Raw genomic sequence first — 25,000 nt, 5'->3', positions numbered from 1 at the left:
GGTGTTCTGGACGACATCCTAACAATTTACCCAAAATTTGCTTGTCCATTTTAAAGAATGAAGAACAATTTCTACTTATATTCTAAGCTGTATCACTTATGAACCCATCCCTGCACTTGTGTGGCAGTGCACAATAGAAAGTTGTTTTCACATATCCACACATTAAAACATTGATTGTAACCATGATATATATGTGCTTCAGCCTACAGTTTAGGCCTATTGTCTTATGTATGACCCTCTGTCCTGCGTGACAGTGAATACTAGCATTAACCTCAATTTAATAAGACTATCAAAATCCTCAGATTAGGCAAAATTGTAATTAATTTTGTCAATAAAGATGTTAATAATAATAAAAAGTTCAGCCATTTCACAATCTTGAAAAGAAAACGGGAAAGTTCTCAATGGCTTAATGAAGGAGAGACATTTTTATACACCAGTAAAATATTAGCGCGTGGAGCAGTGGTGATTTGATTTGTAGCTTTGCACGCCTGGCAGTGAAGGTGGGGCCCTGGCAGTGAAGGTGGGGCCCTGGCAGTGAAGGGGTGGCCCTGGCAGTGAAGGGGTGGCCCTGGCAGTGAAGGGGTGGCCCTGGCAGTGAAGGGGTGGCCCTGGCAGTGAAGGTGGGGCCGTGGCAGTGAAGGTGGGGCCGTGGCAGTGAAGGGGTGGCCCTGACAGTGGCCTTACCCAGCAAGAGAACGGGGCAGCGTCCAGTCGGCGGCCCTGGCAGTGACCTCCCCTCTGGTCCCTTTCACCGGATGAGTGGGCGGGTGAGCGCCCTCTCCGGGTCCAGCCGGGAGGGGACGGGGTGGGGTGACCCGCCTTCACCATGACGTGGGAAGGTCGGTGCGTGAACCAGTGTCCGGTGGAGGGAGAGTTTAGAGGTCGAAGGTGAATGAAAGGTTAGGTTAAGGGTTAAAAAGGAAAAAGTGGGATAATGGGGGAGGGGGTTCACCCTTACGACCATAGCAAGTGTTAAAGTCGACAAATTCGACATTGCCCTTTGGCCTCAGATGCACTTGGGTGCAATAGGGTCGACTGGAATGGTCCACCAAGTTGACGTACACCAGGTGTGTGGGTTGGTTGTGACTTGGTGGACCAGTCTTGGGGGGGTCACTTACCAGACCAGCCTTGTGGTCACTTGCTGGGTTAACTAATCCTCAATCACCAGGAGATAGCTCTGACTGACCTCCAGCAGCGGTCAAGTGAGAGGTCAGCAGACGAGTGAACATTAGCGAGATTTCAGAATTTTACGAGGCAGTAAAATCCGAACCAACCAGGCCCTCGAATGCCTGCACCTGCCTGCCTTCTCTGAGTGCGGTCTGCTCTTCTTACCACCACACCACCTAACCACAATTTGTGATTAGAAGGCGCCACTATGCACATATGTGATACCTGGTTGATGGGGTTCTGGGAGTTCTTTTACTCCCCAAGCCCGGCCCGAGGCCAGGCTTGTGACTTGTAACACTGCGTTCTGTTGTGTTATGTTTATGCAGGTCATTTCAGGTAGGGATTCCTCCCTCCGTCCCTAAAAATTATTTAGGATTCAAGATAGTGGCAATTTTTTTTATATAAAGGGGTTGGACTTAATCATAAAAGTTGCGTATAGGTAGTTCGAGTTTAGTTTCGTAAGTCTTTTTGGTAAAAAAAAAAAAGAATAAATAAAGCTTTTAAAACACATATTTTCATAGTCTAGAAAAATACCAGAATATCGTTTTAAAATTAAAAAAATAATTGTTTAATTTATATTAGTGTTAATTATTAAACGATGTTTATGATAGTTTAATATTGTATTTATACAGCATGAACAAATATGCTCTACTTGTATTACAGAAATCATCGGTTTATAATACACTTTGTGACCGTTATACATACTGTATTTCACTTTAAATTAACTGAACAAGAAAACATGAATAATTGAATAAAAAAAGTTTTTGCTGTGGATACACAACAAATTAGCAGATAAGAAATTCTGGCAGTACAGTCGGGATCGTTCTTGACTCACGATCGAAAATTCAGAGTTCGAATCCCGGGCCCGACAGAAATGGTCGGACGCATTTGCTGTCACCTAATACACCTGTTCATCTAGCAGTAAGTAGGTACCCAGGAGTTAGTCAGTTTGTTGTGGGGTTACATCCTGGGGAAGGGTTAGTAATTCGACTTTGGTGGGGAGAGGGGGGCCGGGGAAAGACCTTGTATAAGCCTAATACGTACTGTATATATACACTGGCTGCCTGTCCCCCGACACAATGAATTGTTATACCGTGGTCTTGTTCTGCAACTTGAGGCTAAAAACGCTTACACTTGGGACTTACCGAGACTAAGAACTAAATAAGAAAAAGTAAGTTTTTCCTGTGTTGTGGGTCTGGAGAAGTGGCCGTCTTCGGCGAGTGAACGACTGAGGTTTCTTCCACATTCTTCAGGGTTTTCGAAGTGCCTCTCCACTCTTTCGGAACTGGCGACAAGACGCGCATGAAGAGAGAGAGAATAGATCCTTCCTGCCAGACTGTGGAAGGCACGGGTCAAAATATTCGGTATGGGGGTACTTTAAGTGCACTATTGTTTATGTCCAAGAGGCCTCATCGCGCTGGTCGAAGGTGTGTTACCTTGAGGTGCTACCGGGGCTTATAGCGTCCCCGCGGCCCGGTCGTCGACCAGACCTCCTGGTTGCAGGACTGGTCAACCAGGCTGTTAGACGCGGCTGCTCGCAGCCTGACGTACGAATCACAGACTGGGTGATCAGGTATCCTTGTGTGTGCTGTGTTTCTCCGCCTTCGTCAGGATATTATGTGTGTACCTCACTTGGTAGCTCTCAACAGTTGTTTCAGTGTCAATATATTGTCTGTGGCCGTCTTGTAACAACCAGCATTCCGTTGGTTGGGGTCCTGGACGTGCGACTGGGCAGATGAGGGCAGACTATGAGTTAGTAGATGAAGCAGTTATTCCAGAGGAGCTCAAGTGGAAGTGCTTGAGGGAGGGCAAGTGGCACTTTCTGCCACGTGACTATCGTGCCAGTTCACCTGCTCAAAACAAAAAGTATTAATTCTAAAACTATATTTTGATTAATTTTATACATTAATCAAGTAGTGATAAATTTAAAGTATAGCCGCTTTATCGATTTTTTACGCTAATGTGCACGAAAATATATATTTTTTTGTAGTTTTTATTATTTTGAACAAAATAATGAAACGGCACCTTAAATGTCTATATACAGAAATTTCGACATTTAGTCTGCCAGTTTGAAAAATGGCCACCACTCTTAACACTTATTATTGGTTAAGGCCCCGTGTTTGAAATGACTTGAATGGTCATAAAGTACATGTGTCAAAAGTGGTACTTATCACAAATTGCTGCATCTTGTCTTTTTTGAGTGGCCCCAAGAACTGTCCCCCCCCTCTACATACCCCAGCCCATCCCCCCCCCCCTCTACATACCCCAGCCCATCCCTCCCATCTCCTCCCAATCCCCTCCCCCCCCCACCTCAGGGGTGGTGCTGATCGTCTCTGACTGTGGAGGAACAGTATCTACGGTCGTCTGATGCTGTATTAAATAGCAACTCTTACTTCCTAGAGGTTCTGTCTAGCACTGGACTGTCATACTTGACAGCTAAATAACAAAGACAAAATAGGACAATAGGAAAGGCGTCGTGGAGTTATTTAGCTACGTATAACGACCGGTACCTGGAAAGACTTGACCCTAGAGCTGAAGCTCAATCCTACAAACTGTTAAGTAAGCCTTGTTAAGTACAACACATGCGTAAGATAACTCGTCGGTAGAGTCGGTATATGTATGGTCGGCCAACATAAGAACCGCCTTTTCGGAATATGAACAAATAGTAGTTCTGGATCTTGTTTACCACGTATGTCAGACTAATTCTGGAATATGCAGTACAAGCGTGGAGTACTTATCTTGCTAATGACACGATGAAGGAGGTCAAAATCCTTCATCAGTCCTAAAATTTAAGGCGAATGAGTTGGGAGGAAAGATAAAATGCATTTGACTAAACCTAACGTGACTGCAAGAGAAGAAGAAACAGGGAAGCCATAATCACCACATAGAAAATACTCAAGGGATTAAACTGGGGCCAAACAAAGCCAGATAATTTAACACTAGTCATTCACGAACAATAGAACACAGATGGATACTAAGTACCTAAATGAGCCACATAAATTAAAAACGATTTTCTCATTGTCGTAACAATGGACTAATGAGACACACCGAGAGGGGTCGAAGCAGTGGTGCCAGACTTGTACACAGTTCCAATGGAATATATAAAGAACTCTGGAGGAAATAACATCATCTCATATACGTTTATCGCATCGAACTTCGCTTCCGAGGTAAGATAGATCAGAACCCTGCTGCTAGTACAATAGATGTGGATCCCTCCTGCTAGTACGTCAGATCTGCTACTATTAGACCCCTGCTACTATTACGATAGATTTAGACCTCTTCTGTTGGTACCATAGATCTGGACCCCTGCTAGTAGAACCACGGATCTGGACCACTGCTACCAGTACCACAGATCTGGACCACTGCTAGCAGTACCACAGATCTGGACCCCCTGCTACCAGTACCATAGATCTGGACCCCTGCTACCAGTACAATAGATCTGGACCCCTGCTACCAGTACCATAGATCTGGACCCCTGCTAGTAGAACTACGGATCTGGACCACTGCTAGCAGTACCACAGATCTGGACCCCTGCTACCAGTACCATAGATCTGGACCCCTGCTACCAGTACAATAGATCTGGACCCCTGCTACCAGTACCATAGATCTGGACCCCTGCTAGTAGAACTACGGATCTGGACCACTGCTAGCAGTACCACAGATCTGGACCCCTGCTACCAGTACCATAGATCTGGACCCCTGCTACCAGTACAATAGATCTGGACCCCTGCTACCAGTACCATAGATCTGGACCCCTGCTACCAGTACCATAGATCTGGACCCCTGCTACCAGTACCATAGATCTGGACCCCTGCTACCAGTACAATAGATCTGGACCCCTGCTACCAGTACCATAGATCTGGACAACTGCTACCAGTACCATAGATCTGGACCCCCTGCTACCAGTACCATAATTCTGGACCACTGCTAGCAGAACCACGGATCTGGACCCCTGCTACCAGTACCATAATTCTGGACCACTGCTAGCAGAACCACGGATCTGGACCCCTGCTACCAGTACCATAATTCTGGACCACTGCTAGCAGAACCACGGATCTGGACCCCTGCTACCAGTACCATAGATCTGTACCCCTGCTACCAGTACCATAGATCTGGACCACTGCTACCAGTACCATAGATCTGTACCCCTGCTACCAGTACATGCCACATTAGTATCTCTATTAAAATGTAGTACTTTTAATTACACACATTGTTAGAAACATTTATTTTGTTAAATTATATATATATATAATATATAATATAGTATAATATAATATAGTAAAATATATATAAAATAGTATAATATTTATAATATAATATATGCCGTGGATTTATTTTCTCGTATCCACTCGCATATTCGTGGTTATCTTGAGATGGTTTCGGGGCTTTTTAGTGTCCCCGCGGCCCGGTCCTCGACCAGGTCTCCACCCCCAGGAAGCAGCCCGTGACAGCTGACTAACACCCAGGTACCTATTTTACTGCTAGGTAACAGGGGCATAGGGTGAAAGAAACTCTGCCCATTGTTTCTCGCCGGCGCCCGGGATCGAACCCGGGACCACAGGATCACAAGTCCAGCGTGCTGTCCGCTCGGCCGACCGGCTCCCGTGATTAAGACCATGCTATGTCTTAATCAACCTATATTTCTAGACATGCTGATACCAGCACTGATTACACACACACATTACAGTAGTATTATAATGTAACAGACATGACACCGAGGTCAAAACTGAGATCGTGAGGCGGAGGATTCCGATTGGTAGCAGGTTTGACGTCATGGGAAGCGAAAGTGCTCTTCACAGAAACAAGATCTCTCTTGAATTTGCTGGTCTAAAGGTGACGAGGATGTCGTAGCATCATAGAGAACGTAGGAGAGTACTGAACTTAATGGAGGCAGCAAGTATGTGAGCAGCACAGTTAAGACCTTCATATTTGTGATTAGAAAGGAAAAGAGTTCCTGTGTGAGTGCGCGTGTGTGTGTGTGTACTCACCTAGTTGTGCTTGCGGGGGTTGAGCTTTAGCTCTTTGGTCCCGCCTCTCAACCGTCAATCAACAGGTGTACAGGTTCCTGAGCCTATTGGGCTCTATCATATCTACACTTGAAACTGTGTATGGAGTCAGCCTCCACCACATCACTTCCTAATGCATTCCATTTGTCAACCACTCTGATACTAAAAAAAGTTCTTTCTAATATCTCTGTGGCTCATTTGTGTGTGTGTGCACACACACCACATCACTGCCTAGTGTGTGTGTGTGTGTTCACCTAGTTGTATTCACCTAGTTGTGCTTGCGGGGGTCGAGCTCTGCTCTTTCGGCCCGCCTCTCAACTGTCAATCAACTGTTACTAACTACTATTTTTTCACACCTTACGCGCACACACCCCAGGAAGCACCCCGTGACAGCTGACTAACTCCCAGGTACCTATTTACTGCTGGGTAACAGGGGCATTAGGGTGAAAGAAACTCTGCCCATTGTTTCTCGCCGGCGCCCGGAATCGAACCCGGGACCACAGGATAACGCGTCAAGCGTGTTGTCCGATCAGCCACCGGCCCCCGGCTCCACAGCGTGTAGGGCTAGTGGTGTGTGTGTGTGTGTGTGTGTAGAGAGAGAGAATATTCTTGCTTGAAAGGACTGGAATCCCTGTGTGATCAGTTCTATATTATTTCAGATAGATTTTATATTGCGTTACCATTCCCGCGAGGCTGACTCTAGGCTCTAAGACTCTGAAGGATAGACTCTAGAGGATAAACAGTATTTTCGAAGCTACAGCAAATCGATTGAGAATAGACCCACAGTTTGCACCATTTTGACTAAGCAATGCAAGTACAGTACTTGTTTATTGGCGGCCTCCCCTGGTGACTGGCCAGGCTAGATTCACGAAGCAGTTACATAAGTGCTTACGAACGTGTACATCTTTCCTCAATGAAGGCGATGAGTCACAATAACGTGGCTGAAGTATGTTGACCAGACCACACACTAGAAGTTGAAGGGACGACGACGTTTCGGTCCGTCCTGGACCATTCTCAAGTCGATTGTGATGAGGAGGTAGGGACAGGCAATAAATAGGCAAGAGAGAGCTGAGGAGGAAAGTAAGGTGTAGGGGATAGTAGTAGTGTGTGGTCTGGTCAACATCTTTCCTCAATCTTTGACGGCTTTGGTTACATTTATTAAATAGTTTACAAGCATGAAAACTTCCCAATCAACAGTTGTTATTGTTATAAACAGCCTCCTGGTGCTTCGGAGCTCATTAACTGTTTAATAATTGTAAATAAAGCCGCCAAAGATTGAGAAAAGATGTACAGGCTCGTAAGTGCTTGCGTAACTGCTTCGTGAATCTGGCCCCTGGTCTGAGAGAGAGACTGCGTAGCGAAAACCCCCATGTGACTATCACAGCCAGGCTGATCCGGTAACTCCACTACACACTTCTCCAGTTCTCGCTGGATCACTTCCACTGTTGTTCTAGCGACATTTCTTACCCCGGGTACCTGTTTAGCCAAGCAGTTCTGCAGTTCAGTTTTCTTCTCCAGCTTAAACAAGTCTCTCCTCTTTGGGAGTATGTCAAATGCTCTCTGATAGTCGAGGAATGTGCAGCTTCTGGTTTTTATCACTGTTATTTTGTTGTAGAATTCAAGTTGAAGTGTCATGCATGACTTCCATAAACCCACGTTAATGATCACTGACGAAGTTGCTTGTTTCTAAATGGTTTGATTTGGCGTCTCTATATATCTTAGTCTCTTAAGTATATCGTAGATCCGTAGGGTGTACTGTTGACCAGACCACACACTAGAAGGTGAAGGGACGACGACGTTTCGGTTCGTCCTGGACCATTCTCAAGTCGATTGTCTTTTTGTCGACAATTCTCAAGCTACAATCGACTTGAGAATGGTCCAGGATGGACCGAAACGTCGTCGTCTCTTCACCTTCTAGTGTGTGGTCTGGTCAACGTACTTCAGCCACGTTACTGACTCATTGCCTCCGTTAGGTGTACGCTTGATAGTGACATCAATCTATAGTTCAGTGGCTTATAGTATTTCTTCATTCTTGTATAAAGGTGAAAAGCATTGACTGCTTTCCTCGTCACTGGAGCTTCACAAGGCAACAGCTGCTGCTGCTTCCAGAATCCAGTGAGCGTCCGCCTGGGCCGACTGTACTGATTTCGTCCCATTCACGTCTTTCAAAAGTTGCCTTCTTCTGATGTCACTATCATTTCCCTCAGCCTTGATATGGGTGGTGACTGGTAGGCTCCGGGGCGGTTCATGTTCCAGATGAAAAGCCTAGAATTTTTGTTTAGTTTCTCCTAAACATCCTACTCAACCACTTGGGCTGGACGGTAGAGCGACAGTCTGGCTTCATGCAGGTCGGCGTACAATCCCCGACCGTCCAAGTGGTTGGGCACCGTTCCTTCCTTCCCCGTCCCATCCCCAAATCCTTATCCTGACTCCTTCCCAGTGCTATATAGCCGTATTGGCTTGGCGCTTTCCCCTGAAAACTCCCTCCTAAACATCCTTGTAATTTTTCCGTGGCTCTGCCCGTCCCTTGACCCATGCGGTTACTTGTCACTCGGAGATGTCTTCCTCCTCATATGGTTGTAATTACCCGAGTGTAATTACCTGAGTGTAATTACAGCTGCTCGTGGTGTCCCGTCTTACCACTACTCTTTGAAACTACTTTTACTGTAAATGTTTACGTTGGTCCTTTGCTTTGAAGCTATGTACTTGTGGTTTCACTCTATTTGTCGAGTAATGGGCTGGTGCTCACCAACCAGTAGCTACGAGAGAGTGAGGTCTTCCTCTGTCGCGCCTGCCAGTCTTGCTGTACCTGTGGTTTATAACTTCATTATCACACCGTTCGAATTTGTTGTCGAATCTGGTCGCCAGGAATAAATTTAAATTATCGAATATTTATATTCGATAATTTAAATTTATTTTTATTAATATTTGAGAAATATTTCTCAAATAGGAGATTGTTACAAAGAACGTGATGTAAGTACATAGTTGTAGCCAAGGGGCTAGATTCACGAAAGCACTTACGCAAGCACTTAAGAACGTGTACATCTTTTCTCAATCTTTGGCGGCTTTGGTTACATTTATTAAACAGTTAATGAGCTCCGAAGCACCAGGAGGCTGTTTATAACAATAACAATAGTTGAATGGGAAGTTTTCACGCTTGAAAACTGTTTAATAAATGTAACCAAAGCCGTCAAAGATTGAGGAAAGATGTACACGTTCGTAAGTGCTTGCGTAAGTGCTTTCGTGAATCTGACCTAATGTTGTGGTACATGATATCACCAGGAAACAGTCTTGCAGGAAGGGCAAGGCTTATTTCATGCACTTACAATAAACAAACTTAGGATTCCTGGCTAGGATTTTGAGTAATGTCATCCCGAAAAAAAAACAAATCTGAACATATCTTCAAACTTAATGATAGAGTTGTCTGTAAACACTTGAAATTTGTTCACATTCAGTTACATATTGGCATAACGTACGTGGTCAGACCTGCTACATTTTGGTCAGACCTGCTTCAGCATGTGGTGAAAGCTCTCAGAGGTACTTGAAGCAATTGTATCACAATTTAAAAGATGGGAAGTCTTTATACAAGACAGAGTCAGCGACACATAAATAATTCTTCACCATAATCTTGGAGAGGAGAGCAAGGCGTTGTGGTTAGCAGGGAGGAGCCAGGAAGGAGCTCCAAGCGTTGAGAAACACCTTCACTGCTCACTGCGGTTTGTTTACATCTCTCCAGGCCATCTGGCGGAACAAACAGGCATTAGTGTGTGCGTAGAAAGCGGTGTTGCTCCCAGGAACTCTTAAAAGACGCCGTTGTCACTATACGCAACCATTAACGAAAGGGAGAGTTGTTAATGGTGACTCAGTGCTCGTCGAGGGAGCAAGAGAACGCTGCATTCTCACGGAGACCACCATTAGCTTCTGCTGGTGTGGTCACCATGATCTATTTTCGACAAAATGCCAAGATAAACAGCGTATAATGATCAATACTGGCGCAGTCTTCGAACGCATTTGGGCGTAATAATCTCTCGTACTGTCTGTAGGTGGTGTTGTTCAAATAGATGTCGTCACCGGGCCATTACCTGCTATGATTATGGGGATGATTGGCCATAACGTCTTGCAAGAAGGTCCGGACTAACCAGGCCTCACCGTGTTGAAGAGAGAACTTAACAAACACCTTCAATGAATACCTGATCAACCAGGCTGTGATTCATACGTCCGGCTCCTACCACCGTAACCGGCGGTGGGAAACTGCTTTGGCAAGGCTGCGGGTTGGCCATACCCGCTTAACCCACGGTCACTTAATGGAGCGCCGCCCTGCTCCTTATTGTCCAAATTGCGTTGTCCCTCTTACAGTTGTGCATATCCTTGTTGAATGTCCTGACTTCCAGGACGAGCGTGTGTCTTGCTTTCCGACCGCCCCTCGCGGTCACCTGTCCCTCGATAGAATTCTTGGTGAATCGGATACTTTTGATATCGTTCGCCTAGTGCGTTTTTGTTCTCGTATTGTCATTCTTGGTGATATTTAGCGCCCTCTGATTATTTCGCACTTTGATGGTGCTACACAGCCTTCCCGGTTTGGTGCCTTCTTTTGATAATTACTTACTTCTTACGTCCGGCGTCGAGCAACCGCGTCCAACGGCCTGGTTAACCAGACGACAGACCGCGAGGCCTGGTCAGAGACCGGGCCGCGGAACCGTTGATCCCTGGAAATTACACAAGGTAGACACAAGTTAGGTGCGCTGTAGTACATTTGTGGGCCTGCAGGCCGCTCCAAGCAACAGCCTGTTGGACCAAGATATCACAAGTCGAATGAGGACGAACTCGGGGAGTAACACTCTCGAAACATTCTCCAGGTAGAACGTGGCCAAACTACCTCTCACTAACGGTATATGTGACTGGAGGAGAAGTGTGTCACGCTGTGGGTGTTGGATTGTGGTGAAGATGTAGGGTGAGGGTGTAGTGGTGTACGATGAGGGTGTAGTGGTGTACGATGAGGGTGTAGTGGTGTACGATGAGGGTGTAGTGGTGTAGGGCGAGGGTGTAGTGGTGTAGGATGAGGGTGTAGTGGTGTAGGGTGAGGGTGTAGTGGTGTAGGATGAGGGTGTAGTGGTGTAGGGTGAGGGTGTAGTGGTGTAGGGTGAGGGTGTAGTGGTGTAGGATGAGGGTGTAGGGTGAGGGTGTAGTGTAGGATGAGGGTGTAGTGGTGTAGGATGAGGGTGTAGTGGTGTAGGGCGAGGGTGTAGTGGTGTAGGGCGAGGGTGTAGTGGTGTAGGATGAGGGTGTAGTGGTGTAGGATGAGGGTGTAGTGGTGTAGGATGAGGGTGTAGTGGTGTAGGATGAGGGTGTAGTGGTGTAGGATGAGGGGTGTAGTGGTGTAGGGTGAGGGTGTAGTGGTGTAGGGTGAGGGTGTAGTGGTGTAGGATGAGGGTGTAGGGTGAGGGTGTAGTGGTGTAGGATGAGGGTGTAGTGGTGTAGGGCGAGGGTGTAGTGGTGTAGGGCGAGGGTGTAGTGGTGTAGGATGAGGGTGTAGTGGTGTAGGATGAGGGTGTAGTGGTGTAGGATGAGGGTGTAGTGGTGTAGGATGAGGGTGTAGTGGTGTAGGGTGAGGGTGTAGTGGTGTAGGGTGAGGGTGTAGGGTGAGGGTGTAGTGGTGTATGGTGAGGGTGTAGTGGTGTAGGATGAGGGTGTAGTGGTGTAGGGTGAGGGTGAGGGTGTAGTGGTGTAGGATGAGGGTGTAGTTGTGTAGGGTGAGGGTGTAGTGGTGTAGGATGAGGGTGTAGTGGTGTAGGGTGAGGGTGTAGGGTGAGGGTGTAGTGGTGTAGGATGAGGGTGTAGGGTGAGGGTGTAGGGTGAGGGTGTAGTGGTGTAGGATGAGGGTGTAGTGGTGTAGGGTGAGGGTGTAGGATGAGGGTGTAGTGGTGTAGGGTGAGGGTGTAGGGCGAGGGTGTAGGGCGAGGGTGTAGTGGTGTAGGATGAGGGTGTAGTGGTGTAGGGTGAGGGTGTAGGGTGAGGGTGTAGTGGTGTAGGGTGAGGGTGTAGGATGAGGGTGTAGTGGTGTAGGGTGAGGGTGTAGGGTGAGGGTGTAGGGTGTAGGATGAGGGTGTAGTGGTGTAGGGTGAGGGTGTAGTGGTGTAGGATGAGGGTGTAGTGGTGTAGGGTGAGGGTGTAGTGGTGTAGGGTGAGGGTGTAGTGGTGTAGGGTGAGGGTGTAGGGTGAGGGTGTAGTGGTGTAGGGTGAGGGTGTAGTGGTGTAGGGTGAGGGTGTAGTGGTGTAGGGTGAGGGTGTAGTGGTGTAGGGTGAGGGTGTAGTGGTGTAGGGTGAGGGTGTAGTGGTGTAGGGTGAGGGTGTAGGATGAGGGTGTAGGGTGAGGGTGTAGTGGTGTAGGGTGAGGGTGTAGTGGTGTAGGGTGAGGGTGTAGGATGAGGGTGTAGGATGAGGGTGTAGTGGTGTAGGGTGAGGGTGTAGTGGTGTAGGGTGAGGGTGTAGGATGAGGGTGTAGTGGTGTAGGGTGAGGGTGTAGTGGTGTAGGATGAGGGTGTAGTGGTGTAGGGTGAGGGTGTAGTGGTGTAGGGTGAGGGTGTAGGGTGAGGGTGTAGGATGAGGGTGTAGTGGTGTAGGGTGAGGGTGTAGGGTGAGGGTGTAGGATGAGGGTGTAGTGGTGTAGGGTGAGGGTGTAGTGGTGTAGGGTGAGGGTGTAGGGTGTAGTGGTGTAGGGTGAGGGTGTAGGGGTGAGGGTGTAGGGTGAGGGTGTAGTGGTGTAGGGTGAGGGTGTAGGGTGAGGGTGTAGGGTGAGGGTGTAGGGTGAGGGTGTAGGGTGAGGGTGTAGTGGTGTAGGGTGAGGGTGTAGTGGTGTAGGGTGAGGGTGTAGGGTGAGGGTGTAGTGGTGTAGGGTGAGGGTGTAGTGGTGTAGGGTGAGGGTGTAGTGGTGTAGGGTGAGGGTGTAGTGGTGTAGGGTGAGGGTGTAGTGGTGTAGGGTGTAGTGGTGTAGGGTGAGGGTGTAGTGGTGTAGGGTGAGGGTGTAGGGTGAGGGTGTAGTGGTGTAGGGTGAGGGTGTAGTGGTGTAGGGTGAGGGTGTAGTGGTGTAGGGTGAGGGTGTAGTGGTGTAGGGTGAGGGTGTAGTGGTGTAGGATGAGGGTGTAGTGGTGTAGGGTGAGGGTGTAGTGGTGTAGGGTGAGGGTGTAGTGGTGTAGGATGAGGGTGTAGTGGTCTAGGGTGAGGGTGTAGTGGTGTAGGGTGAGGGTGTAGTGGTGTAGGGTGAGGGTGTAGTGGTGTAGGATGAGGGTGTAGTGGTGTAGGGTGAGGGTGTAGTGTAGGGTGAGGGTGTAGTGGTGTAGGGTGAGGGTGTAGTGGTGTAGGATGAGGGTGTAGTGGTGTAGGGTGAGGGTGTAGTGGTGTAGGGTGAGGGTGTAGTGGTGTGGGTGAGGGTGTAGTAAACATTCACAAGAACGTTCATGTGAGTCGAGAACGAAGCCGACTGTACCACCGGGGCTCACACAAGAAGGTACAGCGGGTCAGTTCACTACAGGGTTCGGTGACTGAGTGGTCTTCGTCCTCGCAAAGTTACCAGCACATAGTGTTTTGTTTTAGCTTTTCAATTGAGACTAATCCCAGCTGCCCTCTATTGTGTCGCCTGTCAACTAGGCCACACTGGTCCACACTAAGGTCACACCTGAGCCACACCAAGGCCACACTGGTCCACACCAAGGTCACACCTGAGCCACACCAAGGCCACACTGGTCCACACTAAGGTCACACCTGAGCCACACCAAGGCCACACTGGTCCACACCAAGGTCACACCTGAGCCACACCAAGGTCACACCTGGGCCACACCAAGGTCACACCTGAGCCACACCAAGGCCACACTGGTCCACACTAAGGTCACACCTGAGCCACACCAAGGTCACACCTGGGCCACACCAAGGTCACACCTGAGCCACACCAAGGCCACACTGGTCCACACTAAGGTCACACCTGAGCCACACCAAGGTCACACCTGGGCCACACCAAGGTCACACCTGAGCCACACCAAGGCCACACTGGTCCACACTAAGGTCACACCTGAGCCACACACAGTATACGGGTTCACGAGGGAATCTTTGAAATGTCTAAACACGATCGAATAGTTCACGTCCGACGCCATTTTGTCGATCTGTGCAGCAAATTATGTCATTGACGACAGATACAGAGCCGTGGGGAGACTACGGGTTGAGGCCACTGATCCCAGGAACCACAGCAATCTCAAACAGTCAGCTAAATGTATCTGGTATTCTCAGCTGATGACAAAAATTGGATAATTATATTAGTTTTTATGTGTATGACAATGAAGTATACATTAATTAACAAATGATTATTACAAAGGAGTAAAGTACACATTAGTTACATATAGTTTTTATAGTTTTCAGTAAAGAAGTGTTTCATATTACTGGACTTCAACACACTGGACTTGTGATCCTGTGGTCCCGGGTTCGATCCCGGGTGCCGGCGAGAAACAATGGGCAAAGTTTCTTTCACCCTATGCCCCTGTTACCTAGCAGTAAAATAGGTACCTGGGTGTTAGTCAGCTGTCACGGGCTGCTTCCTGGGGGTGGAGGCCTGGTCGAGGACCGGGCCTCGGGGACATTAATGCCCCGAAATCATCTCAAGATAACCTATTATAAGTGAGAGTGAACAGTGAGGTTGGCCATAATATTACATTGTATCCTACGTTTCAAAGTTTCGTGTATTGGATAATTATCCTGCCTTCTTATTCACACATTAAATAATTAATAAGAAAATAGGGTATCCATTTTATTTGTGGTTTTCCTGCAATTATATAACATTTTTAATCATTAAAAGGCTCACTAAATCCAACATGATCCGCCAATTGGCTAACAGCCAGGTACCCAATCACGGCTTGCATGGCACGGATTGGCGCCTAGTAAATCCTCCTTGGCCAGGACTCGAACCCAGACGGAGTTTCTGACGTGGGAAGAGTTTCCATATGGGGGTCATTAGGCCTTCTGCAGTTTTCCTTATGTTCTAGAGAAAATCCATGTGGTCTTCTTGGGCCAGATCTTACCTGGATCTTACCTGTAGGTGGTTTCGGGAGTGCCTCTACTCCCCGAGCCCGGCCTGGGACCTTATAACGTTAGATAAGTTACCAATCTATCAATCTCTGCCATTCCGACTAACTAATCATTGATTGTGTGTGTTTGCAGGGTGGTGGATACCAGTTCCCAGCCTCGTTACTCGTGAGTATCTGAGCCTCAAAGCTCCTCAATTGCATGTTCATTCTTATCTATTTTCCTCACATACCCCAGAAAGATTTTTATATACAATGTATTCAGTCGGGAACTTGTGAAGAGTAAAACAGAAGAACTGTTTTAGTGAAGTTCTTTTAAGTTTAATGGTTTTGGGACTTTTTGTTTTGTGTTAGACTTGTGTTAAACTTGTGTTGTTTTTACTGTCATCGCTAATATTATTACTGCAACTACCATGGCTTTATTAACATTTTTATTAACTTTTTACTGCTACTAATAACCAAGGTTTGGTGCCTTCATTTGATAATTAATTACTAATAACCAGAACAACTAATACCAATACTACCAATACTACTACCAATAACAGTACTACTGACATCTGTGAACGTTATGGAGATGTATAGTTTTGCGGCTAATGGACTTCCCAACTAGTCCCAAAATCCCCAACTAGTCCCAAAATCCCCAACTAGTCCCAAAATCCCCAACTAGTCCCAAAATCACTAGTACTATCCCGCCTTGCATACTTGTGGGTGCTCGCCTCTACCAAGAGGGCGGGAGTGTAATCTGGCGTAGAAGGTGTATTGAACATCTACTGCATAAATAGGCATGATTACTGGATTACCAGATTAATTACCGAAACCGTCTCAAAGCACTCAAATTGTTCTCTCGTGAACCGTCCATCCTCTGGAGTGTACACAGTCACTAAACTGATGTACTAAATTGCCCGAACCTAATCTAACCTAGACTGACTAACCAGGCCGTCCTCTCCAACAGTACATAGCATTCTGATTTTCCTAAAGCCGAAAAAAGTGATATACTAAAAATCACCGCTGCTCGCATAATTGACGTGGTCTCGTTTTCTACTCGTGGGTCCTCGGTTAGGTTAGGTTAGGTTCGGTCAATTTAGTACATCAGTTTAGTGACGTGAAAGCTCGAGAGGACGGGCTGGGCTAGAGACACGATATAATATGCATAGTATGTATACATGGAAGCGACTCGAAGATTAGGCTCCCAAACTGCACTATATACATGGATATATACCAGAGGGTTAGGCTTCCCTGCTATAATCAAACAACTTATTGGAGCTTCAATAAACCCCTCAACTATATGTTTAACACATCTCTAACCCTGTCCATGGAGGACAGACGAAAATGTATATATGTTGATTAGCACTGTAAATGTGTGGCCACGTCTGTGGTTGAAAATAATAATAGTTTAGTTCATTTATTATGCACCCCATACCCATCTTGTGGGCGGTAGTGGAAAGGGTTACAGAGACATATAATGGGCTCAGGGACTGAACCCCACAATTCATTTACCCAATAATAAATAAAATATTATTCAGTATTCAATTATTCGATATTCAATAAAATATAATTCAATAATAATAAAAAAAACTTATTGGAGCGATACGTATGGTAGGAAGCGTTGAACACACCCACAGAAGAACAGAAGTACCACAAGAACAGAGAACACTCACATCAGAAACCAATGATTGGTCATTCTTCCCGACAATATAAACATCAATCAACATCAATCAATAAACAATCAACAATCAATCATATAAAATCAATCAACATCAATCATATAAACATCAATCAATCAACAGCTGGCACAAACGTTATAATTTTCGAACTGGAAATAGTATGATTCTTGAAGTGAAGTACCGGATCAACTGGGTTGTGATGGATCGGTGAGCCTGCTGGCTGATCCAAGCAACGGCCTTAATGATCAAATTATCACCAGAAAAACCTGCTTCCCCCCCCCCTCCCCTCTCATCTGGGTTGTAAAAATATACAAGTAGGCTCGAAACTGGCCACAGAAGAACGCTTATTGTCTCGGCGGAATTATTGTTTCAGCGAAATTATTGTAATTAAGCGTTAGCGCGAGCGACAAGTTATAAGCGGTTGGTAAACCAGTTTTAACAGTGCATATCCGTGTGGTAATACCAGCGTCAGCGGCCTCACTTTAACACCTCACTGATTTACGTGATTACTGTCTGGCTCGGCTGGTTTTGTCCCCGGAACAGGTAGTCTAGAAATGTTAGGTCAGGTCAGGTTGAGTTGGGTTCCTTCTGCACGATAACAATACCCTCGGAGCTGTTGACCTTCAGGCCAATTTGTGAGTCAATTACTGATTTACTATGATTTTAATTATTATAATAAGCTTTATCTGGGACAGGCAGCCTGCGCACGCGCGCGCGTGTGCGTGTGCGTGTGCGTGTGCGTGTGTGTGTGTGTGTGTGTGTGTGTGTGTGTGTGTGTGTGTGTGTGTGTGTGTGTGTGTGTGTGTGTGTGTGTGTGTGTGTACTCACCTAGTTGTACTCACCTAGTTGTGCTTGCGGAGGTTGAGCTCTGGCTCTTTAGTCCCGCCTCTCAACTGTCAATCAACAGGTGTACAGGTTCCTGAGCCTATTGGGCTCTATCATATCTGCACTTGAAACTGTGTATGGAGTCAGCCTCCACCACATCACTTCCTAATGCATTCCATTTGTCAACCATTCTGACACTAAAAACGTTCTTTTGTGTGTGTGTGTGTGTGTGTGTGTGTGTGTGTGTGTGTGTGTGTGTGTGTGTGTGTGTGTGTGTGTGTGTGTGTGTGTGTGTGTGTGTACACATTAGACTTATATCAGGGTCGTCTCAAGGTCGAATTTCTGACCCTGCCCCAGGATGTTGTGGAGTTAGTTAACTCCACAATAGTTGACTAACTTCTGGGTACCAATTTACTGCTAGTTGAACAGTCGTATTAGGTGAAAGGAAACATGGCCAGCTATTTCTATTCCTCCCGGGAATCGAACCCGGGTACTCCGATGAATCTTTATCGCGGATTAATAATATATATATTTTTCCAAAATAATTTTTTTGGTTTTATCAGTTTTCCCCTTTAGTTATCAGGTAATCAAAATATACGTTTTATCAAACGGCAATCTATATTATTATTACAGATTGCGGGTTTATGCATAGTTAGGACTAGGTTAGGTTAGGTAAGTTGTTTGGTACGTTGATTTACGGAGTGTTTACAACACAGGCTGATTGTAAATGAAACACGTCTTGTCATAACCTACTTGGCCATGTTTGAAGCTATTAGTCAAATACTGTTTTATGTTATGTCAGTATTTGACTTGAACGTTGTACTCCAGAGGGCACCTTGTTGGGGGGGGGGGAGAGAATAAACTGGGCCTATCTTGCTTCCCGTCAATCCAGCTTTTGCTGTTATTGAACATCAATTACTGAATATGTGCTATTGCTGTGTAAAAATTTTATACTTTTTTTTTTATTCCTTGTGTTTAAGCAGTAAATTTTTAAAAAGTTTTTGTTAGTTACCCCCCCCCCCCCTCCCCCAATGATAAGCCTTGAACGCTCTGTTTAAGGCATTGTATATGACTTGCCCCAGGAATCACACAACCTTCTTACAGCCGAAGTATGTATGTGTGAACTTTTGCATAAATTAAAAATTATTATTATTATTATTATTATTATTATTATTATTATTATATAGACGAGTCACTGCTGCAACAAAGTTAGCAAGGATCACGTTTTCTTAACGTATAGGGGGAACACTATTTTAACTTTTACTCTTTAATTTTTACTCTTTAAAACTGATATATATTTTTCCTAGCAAATTTGAATTAACATATCTAATAAAAATATATGTTTTGCTGTAAATTAGTTAGTAAATATTATTCTTTATTCAATTGGAGTTATTGGACGGGTTAAATGTCGTTTTATAGAATTATTAAAAAAGAATTAAAAAATTGCAAGATCTTTATTTAAAAAGTACACGATTTTCCAGAACACTTTTGTTAGGTTGATAAGGAATGGGGACTGACGACTCATCAATGATTTAACCACACAATATAGTTTTTAGATTTTAATTTTCCCCCACACAAAAAATGGCGCCAAAACGTTCAATAATACATCTGATATAAATAACTTATGTCCAATTACCTATATTTAATTTTTACCCATTTTCCTTGAAACTTAAAAAAAAAAGTTAAAAACCTCTGCCAACATTTAATTGTTGCCAATATTTTGCTGACAACGTTTATATTATTTTTCCGCACTGGCCACTTGTTTTTTTTTTAAATTTTAAAATATCACATTAAATCTGCCATTACTACAAGCGCAGTTGCGTGACAAGACGTAGACTTTCTATTAGCCTCAGTGGAACAGAAAATGGAACAACTGCCAGCATTTATTCATTAATAAGGTCCAGTTAAAATACTAAACATTATGGGCTATTCATGCCCGTGCCACCTCCTGTGTGTGGCTTAATCTTTATCTGTTGTTGTTAAAGATTCGCTACCTGGAACAAAGTTCCAAGTAGCACGGGCTATGGTGAGCCCGTAGTTGTTATGTAAAGTCTTTATCAATCGATTACTAAATATATGGAACACTATACTGGAAACCCGGCTGTACCCGGGTCTCCTCTCTCCTCCCGGTCGTCTCTCTCTCTACTCCTCCCTGCCCCCCCCGCTCTATCTCTCTCTCTCTCTCTCTCTCTCTCTTTTTACCCCTCCCCGTCCTCTCTCCACAGGCGTCTGTCCTCCTACTTTGGACAGATAGACAGACATTCTATTTTCTACATAATGATTAACACCAAAGACACATGCATGTTAGTGAGGAAAGAGTGAGCGCGCGCGTTTGGAAATATTAATGAGGGTGAAAGTTAAGTGTTGCTGGTCCTGGGGTGGAGCAGCATGCCTATGGGCCGAGCAGCAACAGGTCACTGGGTCTGTAGTGAACCACCTCTAGCAGACATGTTGGCTGAGGGAGGGAGGGGAGAGGTCGGAAACATGTGAGGGGCCAAAATGGTGTGGTCTCTGACCTCGCCTCACCTCCCAGGAACTCACTTCCCCAATAAATGTGTCACCATATGCAGGGTGAAAAGAAATAGGCCTAGTATTTCCGGAAGAAACAAGACTAGTTTTCGTTGCCTGTTTTTTTCTCCATAGGAATTACCATGACTCGCATTGTATAGCCCATTGTATATCAGTGGTAGTTTGGCAATACGAGCGAACCTGGAAAGTTGACTAAATCACAGACTAGAAAGTGAAGGGACGACGAATCTTGAATCTTTGTGATTCAGAAGAAACGGTCTTTGAACCCGCGAGGCTCCGCAGAAGACGAGCACCGCTCCTGTGCCAGGTAAGTCCACTACGGGCTCACCATAGCCCGTGCTACTTGCAACTTGTTCCGAGTAGCTGAATCTATAACAACAACAGCCGCAGAAAATTTTGGGAAAGAAGATTTTCGTTTTTGTGCAATAATTATCTGTCGTTGGTTGTTCGTATCATTATGTAAATAAAGTTATTCAGATCAAAGTTGTGCTTGTCACTGACGCAAATAAATACAAGAATTCACGTTTAAGAAATCTTGGAGAAAATGTCTAAACATAAGCTTGTGGGAGTGTAGGTATAACAGAACCTGTCTGTGCCACCAAGCTCCTCCAGGGTACACTTGCCCGACCTGGGGTACACTTGCCCGTCCAGGGGTACACTTGCCCGTCCAGGGGTACACTTGCCCGTCCAGGGGTACACTTGTCCGTCCGTGGGTACACTTGCCCGTCCAGGGGTACACTTGCCCGACCAGGGGTACACTTGCCCGACCAGGGGTACACTTGCCCGACCAGGGGTACACTTGCCCGACCAGGGGTACACTTGTCCGTCCGTGGGTACACTTGTCCGTCCGTGGGTACACTTGCCCGTCCAGGGGTACACTTGTCCGACCAGGGGTACACTTGCCCGTCCAGGGGTACACTTGTCCGTCCAGGGGTACACTTGCCCGTCCAGGGGGTACACTTTCCCGTCCAGGGGGTACACTTGCCCGTCCAGGGGTACACTTGCCCGTCCAGGGGTACACTTGCCCGTCCAGGGGTACACTTGCCCGTCCAGGGGTACACTTGCCCGTCCAGGGGTACACTTGCCCGTCCAGGGGTACACTTGCCCGTCCAGGGGTACACTTGCCCGTCCAGGGGTACACTTGCCCGTCCAGGGGTACACTTGCCCGTCCAGGGGTACACTTGCCCGTCCAGGGGTACACTTGCCCGTCCAGGGGTACACTTGCCCGTCCAGGGGTACACTTGCCCGTCCAGGGGTACACTTGCCCGACCAGGGGTACACTTGCCCGACCAGGGGTACACTTGCCCGACCAGGGGTACACTTGCCCGACCAGGGGTACACTTGCCCGACCAGGGGTACACTTGCCCGACCAGGGGTACACTTGCCCGACCAGGGGTACACTTGCCCGACCAGGGGTACACTTGCCCGACCAGGGGTACACTTGCCCGACCAGGGGTACACTTGCCCGACCAGGGGTACACTTGCCCGACCAGGGGTACACTTGCCCGACCAGGGGTACACTTGCCCGACCAGGGGTACACTTGCCCGACCAGGGGTACACTTGCCCGACCAGGGGTACACTTGCCCGACCAGGGGTACACTTGCCCGACCAGGGGTACACTTGCCCGACCAGGGGTACACTTGCCCGTCCAGGGGTACACTTGCCCGACCAGGGGTACACTTGCCCGACCAGGGGTACACTTGCCCGACCAGGGGTACACTTGCCCGACCAGGGGTACACTTGCCCGACCAGGGGTACACTTGCCCGACCAGGGGTACACTTGCCCGACCAGGGGTACACTTGCCCGACCAGGGGTACACTTGCCCGACCAGGGGTACACTTGCCCGACCAGGGGTACACTTGCCCGACCAGGGGTACACTTGCCCGACCAGGGGTACACTTGCCCGACCAGGGGTACACTTGCCCGACCAGGGGTACACTTGCCCGTCCAGGGGTACACTTGCCCGACCAGGGGTACACTTGCCCGACCAGGGTTTAGTGCCAAAAGATGGCCGCAAGGTTAAGCCATAACATCTGTTGCCAAACGGCTATTTCGTGACGCTTAAATTGTCAGTTAATAAGATGAAATTAGAAATTTGGGAACGCAGCCAGCAACTGTCGAGAGACGCCTCCGCCTGCCTACCTAACTACCTTGAGGTGATTCCGGTTATCATTGTGGGAACCGACCTGTGAGATTTATATTTATTTAATTTATATGAATTTATATAGAGATTATATTTACGTTAATTTATATATTTCGATACCAATTGGTATGATTAGTGGACTGTATTTCTGCAATAGTCTCACAAATTGCACATTAGGGGGGATTTATATTATATTTATATATATGTAGCCAATCAAATTACAGTATTAAACTACATATATTAATAAAGTTGGAGGTGCCTTATCTTATTGTTTGGCAGGCCTAGTCCACCAGATATAACTAGGATGTAGACGCCAAATTATCCTCGTGAGAGGCTAGCTTCCATCACCCAAGTAACTGATGTACCAAGATTAATTATTGCTTCCTCTTCTTGTTCCTGTCAAAGGGCACTAGCTGTAAGCCGGAAACCTAATATATGACAGCTATATCAGAGAAAACACTGTATATTAGATAAGATAAGGACCAAGGCTTAATTACCTGTGTTAAGTCGATCGTTCGTGTTCTAACCTGAAATAATCCTAACATAACATTACTGGCCAATAATGACTTAGATAAGATTTCGGAACGACACTTCCCTTGTGGTTGTTGACAGCGTGTTGATGATGGTAGAACACTTAAGTTGATCTCCATAACACTTCGTCCAAGAGAATTATAGGAGCCGAATTTGCTCCAACGACTCTGGTCTTAACTCTTCTTCTTGAGAATAGGCGCAGTTTGCATGAAGGGGTAACCCTCCCGATGACTGCACCAGGACAGATGTAAGGAGACGCGTTGACGGTTAGGAGGAGTAGAAAGTCAAAAGCGGTAGATGTAATGGGCCGTAGAGAGAGGAGTGGCGACGAAAACAGAGGCGAACGTTAGAGGGAGACTCCCCGCACCGGGGGGGGGGGGGGCGTCGTGATCACGGTGGCAGCTGATCCATGCACGGCTTAGCAGCGTGCGCAAGACGGGAACTAATACTTCTCCGGAAACTTGTGTATCGGAAAGCGCAAGCAGTACGCTTCCCATATCACCCGCAGGTCAGCGGGCAGCCGGCCACCAGGCGGCGCCCTCGGCTGAGACATCCTATCCGGCACCCTATACACAAACTCCTTCACCCGCGACACCCAGACAGTGGACGAGCACCACGGGATCGGAAGCACCCGGGCATCCCGATAAGGGCCCAACTCTGGACCCTCACAGGGCACGACCCCAGCAGACGGGACTAGGCAATCCCCAGACTGGAGCAAGGAAGGAGGGGATACAGCAGGGGACGCAGGCGCGGCACCGACCCCACCACCGGGCACAGGAGCCGAGGCCCTCTGGCGCACATCTTTCCGCAACATCACGATGAGGTCCCGATCAGCAGGGACAACCCCCCACTGCGGAGATCCAACAGCAGGAGACGCAGGAGGAGAGGCACAGGTAGCAACGTCGGAGCCCCTCACAGCACCACCATTCTCGGCGGGGGGCGCCAGATTACCATACTCCCCCACCTCCTCCCAAGGCACACCACGAAGGGGAGACACACTCCGAGCCCGCCGTGAACGCTTCGAGACAGGCCTCACCACACCACGCCCAGCAGGCCCCGCCGCAGGCACGGCCACCATCTTCACATCCACACAGGCCACACCCGCACCGTCCGAAGAGTCCACAGAGGCCACATCACCCACACTGTCCACATCATCCAGGGAAACAGCCTCAGAACACCGACGCGCACGCTTCTGCAAAGGGACGGAAAGAGCAGAACTACACTCACCAACACACACAGGCACGGCAGGCACCTCCCCCTGCCGAAGCACCCCCTCTAAAACAGCAGAACCCGCGTCCCCGGGAGCCGGTATCACATCCACAGGCGGGGGCGGGACATGGACCTCCACCGAGACATCCTTCACTACACGCAGCTCAGGCGACGGCCCGACACCCACACACACCGGCTCAACAACCCCAGGGGCCACAGCAGTCACCTGACGTGTCGCCGTAGAACTCGCCCCAACAGGCGGAGCAGCAGACAGGCAATCAGGCGCCTCAGGCACAGCACCTACTCCATCCTCAGAACCGTCCGAACGTAACAAGGGCGGGAAATCCTCTGCACGAAAAACATGCACCCTACCAGTTGCACCCACGTCGCACGCCGCAGCCAGGTGACCCTCGTGACCACACCGATAACAGGTGCGCGGTTGACCCCGGTACAAGCAGCGGAGCGTGTAACCCAACACGGACATCGACGACGGTACACTACACGTCAGCGACATCGTCAGGGTGCGGGAGCCGTCAAGCATACCAATACAGTGCCCGGCAACGACCTTGTTCCAACGAACACTTAACACGGTCCCAAATCGCTCAAAACAGGAGATTAAAAAGTCGTCCTGAAATTCGAAGGGGGCACCATGCATCGCCACAGACGTCAAGGTGACACTAAGATTCACCACCTTAACTGAGCCAGCTGAATCAGGGAGTGGGTAAACACGCCCCTCACAACGCTCGAGAAACACCTGAAAGGCAGCCTGGAGGCGGAACTTGACCACAGCACGGTTGCCCTGAAGCAGCTGGACGCCCACCAGGTCCGACAGCTGCACATGAAGCACGTCCACCAGGGC

The 25,000-nt window shown here is 47.6% G+C and overlaps 1 protein-coding gene across 2 annotated transcripts in view; it reads left to right on the top strand.

The window, feature by feature from the left end:
* Positions 1-25,000, top strand: part of LOC123763029 (uncharacterized) — a 133,427-nt gene that overhangs the window by 34,236 nt on the left and 74,191 nt on the right. For both annotated transcript variants that reach the window (XM_045749975.2, XM_069302193.1), the window contains one exon: positions 15,375-15,407. The gene's annotated coding sequence lies outside the window, so the exon portion shown is untranslated. The remainder of the gene's footprint in view (positions 1-15,374; positions 15,408-25,000) is intronic.

This window comes from Procambarus clarkii, chromosome 47, assembly GCF_040958095.1.
Source record: "Procambarus clarkii isolate CNS0578487 chromosome 47, FALCON_Pclarkii_2.0, whole genome shotgun sequence".
In the NCBI taxonomy this organism is placed as follows: Eukaryota; Metazoa; Arthropoda; class Malacostraca; order Decapoda; family Cambaridae; genus Procambarus; species Procambarus clarkii.
The sequence above is the reverse complement of the archived record's forward strand: the minus strand, read 5'-3'. Positions and strand labels throughout refer to the sequence as shown.